Source organism: Solanum dulcamara, chromosome 10 (assembly GCF_947179165.1).
Source record: "Solanum dulcamara chromosome 10, daSolDulc1.2, whole genome shotgun sequence".
Classification (NCBI taxonomy): Eukaryota; Viridiplantae; Streptophyta; class Magnoliopsida; order Solanales; family Solanaceae; genus Solanum; species Solanum dulcamara.
In genome coordinates, this window is record NC_077246.1 from 23,306,204 (window position 1) to 23,312,102 (window position 5,899).

The following is a 5,899-nucleotide window of genomic DNA, read 5'->3' on the forward strand; positions in this document are numbered from 1 at the left end:
AGCCGAGCTATAGGAAATGAAATTCCTCATACTAACCTGCGATTTTCGCAGGAAGACAACGCCGATAGAAGAAAGTAACTGACAATATTGGATGTTACGAAGAACGCAGGTAAGCAAAGGCACGAAGGACCTATGTCAGGTAAGGTGTTGCAATACAATTGATATATAAAGTTGGAAAATGAAAGGAAAATTATACAGGAAAGTGCAACAGGTGCAGTTCGAGGGGACATACGAGGTAAGTCTATTTTCATACTGCTAATTGTGGGCGCCCTGTGTGGCTGCGATCTGAAATGATATGATATATATGTGTGCCCTGGGTGGCTGCGATATGATACGATACGAATATATATCTGTGTGCCCTGTGAGGCATTGTTGGTATTTTCTGTGTGGAGGTGTTGAGATAGTAAGAAATGTAGAGGAAACTCTGCCCAAATTTTCTTAGAAATAAAAAGAGAATGAGATGCAGGGTTGTAGTATGTCTTGAATGGTTGTTCTCACAACAATGATGAGATTTGACTAAACGAGTATGGCTGACCTCGAGAAATAAGTTAATTGCTGAATTAATGGCAATAGAAACTAGGAGGTTGATACTGGAATAGTAGAATAAAGTTAGAAAGGACCTATAAGCCAAAGAAGATGACTCAGAGAGGACTGATGGATCAGGATAAAACGATATAGTAAGACATCGCCTGAATTGATACATAGGGATAAACTATGACAAGTTATAGTTGAAAGATTTGCAGAACAACTACTGCATTACGAGGTTATTAGAAGAATAAGCTGTATTCACGGGAATAAAGTTAGTATAATAACGAATCTTGAAACACGAGTCATTAAAGTATAAGTATACTCGAGTGGGGAATTGGCACCAATTATGAGCCCTTGCTAATTACTGATTGGGATGAATGGAATGTGGCTTTGAATGCACTGCTACATTACGGATACTACTCGAGTATCAATCGTTAGATGAGATTCGATATGATATATTCTAAATACTAAAGCACCCTACGGTTGTGCTAGGGTTTCTTATAAAAGCAACCTAACGTATGGAAGATTTAACAGAACATGTAGATATGGTGCAACACGTTAAATATGTTGGAGTAGAATCATTCGCGTGTGAATAGCTGAAAATAAATGGAGGATGACATGGGTACACCCTAAAAGGGGGGAAGTGGACAACAGAAGTACAAGCGTAAGAGAAAATCAACTGACGCTATCGTATGTAAATGGGAACACTTAAACTTCAAATGAGACCCCATAAGGGATGGACGCGATCATACCCGCACTAATGCACCGAATTCCGTCAAAACTTCGAAGTTAAGCGTGCTTGGGTAAGAGTAGCACTGGGATGGGTGACCCCTTGGGAAGTGAAAAAGGGAACGAAACAAGTATGACAAAAGGAGATTATAAAGGCGTGTTAGTACAATGACACATATAGAACAGAGTAAGCCAAGAGCAGAAAAGATTACGACTGAAATACAACGCACCTCGTGAAAATGGCACAAGAATAGTGGTGCAGCTTACGAACATTGGCATACTAAGAGCGAGGTCAAATGATTACTCGATAAAAGGAAGTCAGTAATAGCAATGTGATTGCCATATTTAGAATCTATTAAAGAAAAGTGTAAGATGGTTCGAGGCAAAACTATTAAGATATAACCGGTATTAAAGACAAAAGCCATAGCGGAGCCCTGACCTCGATCGAAGGAGGTAAGCTGCTAGTATATCGACACTAAAGCATTTTCTGAATGGCTCTACGTACCTACACACGTTTGTGTAAGAATTACAGTATAACGTGTGGTAATAAAACTGGAAGAAAGATCTGAGTAAAGGAGCAAGATAGCATACCTAAGGTGTTACAAATTGAATTAAGAGGAGTTGTATAATGGCTTAAACGAAGAGGAGCATCAGAGGTTTGATAGCCTGTTACGGGGGATGGAAATCCCGACTCGGAGATGGAAGGCGATTAATGTAGGTTATAGTGCAGGCTGACCTCGCACTCTACGAAAGTATAAGTTCATATGGGTTATGGTAGATAAGCTGACAAAATTAACCCATTTTCTTCCAATTAGGAAGGTATATTCATGCCCGCAGGTACAACTGTTCATTCTGGAGATCCGTCAGCTTAGGAGTTCCTCTCAGCTATGTCGGAAGTGCTTCACTGTTCTGGAGCCTAATTTTTGATACTGGTCATTTAATGTATATATTTGTACATTCAGGGGTACGGTGGGGGCCCTGTCCCGCCATATGTTGCTGTTACTATTCCTAGAGGTCTGTAGACATATGGATGTGGGTTGTTTGTGAGTTCGTTTCGATTGTGCCTATACGGCATGTTGTGAATGTTTTTTTGTTATAGCAGCCTTGTCGGCTTGCATGCCCTTATGTGTTATGAGACGAGTGAAGGAGGCCATACGTACGCGAAAAAGTTTTAACTCATTGGGGTTTTCTGTGAGTAGTATCACCTTGTTAATGATTCAATTTGACTACAACTGATAGGTGGGTATACGGGGGTCCAGGTCGGACCCCAGTCGCGGCCTATGGGGTTGGGTCGTGACAAATGATGCTCTTTTTATCCAAAATCCAGTCAAATGCATACACGAGTTTTTCATATTTCAAATATGGTGGTTGTATTCGTGCTCCTGTTATGCGGTAGGTGTGGTAAAGCTTCATCCTTTTTTGATAACGGGGAATGTCATCGCCATAGACAATGGGCTTTACCTGATCTTCCTATAGGCAGGGAGTATCAGAATGTTGGCATTCTTGACAACATTTAGAAGGCAAAATACGAAGACAAATAGATTTGAAGAAACTGGATCCCAAAAGATGCAGCAATAATGAGAACAAATCATAGAATCACCAGGAAGGTGTCAATAACCATTTTCTTGTTCTATCAAGAGTTTTATATTTTGGAACTTTAAGCAAATTCAGGCTAGTCTGATGTACTACATATTAGCATATGACACTGATGAGCTTTTGCTCTTAGCCAAAATTGGTGAAGTAGCAGTAGCTTGATTTCTGTGCACTTTCTTCAAAAAGACTAAAGGACTATTAAGGTAAGGCATACCAAAAAAATTTCATAACCAGTTGATACTATATGGTAAGTATCAATTACAACACACAACATGAAAACAAATTTCCCAGTTTACTTGTCCATTTTAGCGAATCAAGAGAAATTTTATAATTCTTTCTATTATTGCTCTTATAATTAAGTAATTCTATAGAGTAATAGTAGTGAATTTAGATTTCAAAAGCATAGTTAATATGGAAAAATAATACTATAATCACCTAATAGTAATAATTTCTTAAAGAAAATGCTAAGTCAAAAGTTGTTAGGTAAAAGGGAATGAAGGGAGTGTTAATCAAGCATATACATATCTATATGGTAGATTTAACCCTAAGGTAAGAGTATAAATGTACAATATCTGTATATCCAATAGAAAACCTTTCTTGTTCTCTAACGCTTTAATTTGCATCCCTTTATTGCTAATTCAATTTTTTTAAATTTATGTGGACCTTCGCCCTTTCTTTTCAAAAGCAGACTATCCTCTCTCGCCTTTTTAAACGACCATACTAGAACTACGCCCCACCTTTTAGATGACCATATTAGAGTAAAGTTTCCAACATAAATCACTAACTTGTTCAGCCGTTCAAAAGAATTAATAAGCGGCAAAGTTGTAACACCCCTAAAACATTGTATGTGGTGTTTTAATTCTCGACGAAAACGATACTGCTTTTGTATTTTGAGCATAACTTTTCATATATTACTCTAAATTAGGTGATTCAAATTTCTAAATAACTCCAACGGTATTACCTACAACTTTCATGAAGACCATATCTTAAAATTCGGAGGATTCGTAGGTCAAATAAATTAATTTTTGTAAGACATGGTGCTGTGACGAAATGGAGTATTTGTAGAAGAAAAATCATATCTCACGGTAGGCTGCTACAAATCAGTTGATTTTTGAACGAAATGAAATTATACTTGTAGATAGGGGTGCTCACGGTTCGGTTTGGATCGGTTTTTATTTAAAAAATAACCAAACCAATTGAGTCGGTTATTCAAATTGTCAAATCAAACCAAACCAAACTATATCGGTTTTTACTATTCGGTTTTTGTCGGTTTTTATCGGTTTTTTCGGTTTTTGTCGGTTTTTAAATCACCTTGTAGACACTAGTCACTATTTAAATTTAAACTTATTTGAAATAGTATTGCCAAGAATAGTCACTCCTAAAACTAAACGCAGGAGCATAATTATTCTTAGCAATGATGATATGAAGTCCACATTTTGTTTACTTTTACTTTGGGTCCAACCATGCAAGATGGACTCATTTCATTAGAAGTCCATCAAAATATTTTGACCCAATCTAGTATAATTCAAAAGCATGGCCAAGATCAAGAATATAAAAATTCAATATAAATTGTATTTTTTCATAAAAAAATTAAAATACACACACAAATATATACAAATTTAATTTTTAAAATATGTATATATAAAGTCGGTTTGGTTCGGTTTTTTCGATTTTTTTTAGACTTGAAACCAAAACCAAACCAAATATAGTCGGTTTTTAAATTTAAAAACCAAACCAAATCAAACCAAATAAATGTCGGTTTTTTTTCCGGTTTGATTTGGTTATCGATTTGGTTCGGTTTTTCGATTTTTCGTGTTCAGCCCTACTTGTAGATATACAATTCATACGAAGACACCAAATCCTAATTATGAAGTTATCTTGTTCAAACGCAACTCCAAAAAAGGGTATTCCGTTAAAAGAAGGTTCATCTCACCAACAATGGAAGGATCTAGATCAATTTGACATCACCCATGACATCAATAGTCCTCCATTCGACATCATCAATGAGATCACAATCCTCTATTAAATTTTTAAGATCATCCTTTGTAATTATTTTTATTTATTGTTAGGTCCCTCCTCCACACCTATAAATACCCACCTTATTTTCTCATTTATTAATCAAGCTTTCTTAAGCAACTCTTCTCTCTATAATTTTTTTTACTCATTCTTAAATATAATTTTAGTTTTTTGTAGTGTAGAAATACTATTTCGGTGATTCTTATATTCCGGATAGTACACAAAATGCTCCGGCGAGGAGAAAAAGCTAGGGGTTCAAGAGTGGTCATTGAGTTCTTCAATTCGGAGTAAAGCTTTGAATTCCAGGTATGTAAGACTATTCATAGCATTGAATTGAGTTCGTTCATGCGCCCAATATTTAAAGTCATCGTAATTGAGTTATAGTTGAGTTTTACCCTAATTTTTGAATTCTAAATGAGTTAATTCTTCTTCTATTGAGTTAGATATATTTATGCATTGAGATTATTATTATTTTTATCTCTCATATTATTGAAATTATTGTTCGTGACTACTTTTCCATGAACCCTAATTGATTTGGTGTTCATGAATATTTTTTTATGTATGTTTCAATTAAATATGTTGTCTTTTAATATTCATTGACAAAAGAAGTGATTTGAATTAATACTATATATGTATTTTATTAAGTTTTGAAAGAGCAAAAAAATTGAGTGTAAATGAATTTGATTCTTTGGGTTAAATGATGTTTTGAGTTAGATGTTTTGAAGTATAATGATTTGATGAAGAGATAATGATGATGATGCATTGAGATGAGTTTGATGTTTTAGATTAAAATATAATGAGACTAGATGATGAGGTTAATATGAGCACATATTTTGGGAGTAGTATTGAACACCGAGTTGGGTAAGAGTTTAATTGACTCAAACTCCATAACTACGTAGCCAACGTAGGATGGAGGCTATGCCTCTTAAGTTCTAAAAAGAGGAATTTGATGATTGGATCCAAGATGGTGATGTCCTTTACCCTGGCAATGTATTGGATGGATGTGGCAACGACATCACTTCGTTGTATCATC

The 5,899-nt window shown here is 35.5% G+C and overlaps 1 pseudogene; it reads left to right on the top strand.

The window, feature by feature from the left end:
• Positions 1 to 1,266: 1,266 nt before the first annotated feature.
• LOC129871792 (5S ribosomal RNA) lies at positions 1,267 to 1,386 on the top strand (annotated as a pseudogene).
• The last annotated feature ends 4,513 nt before the right edge of the window (positions 1,387 to 5,899 follow it).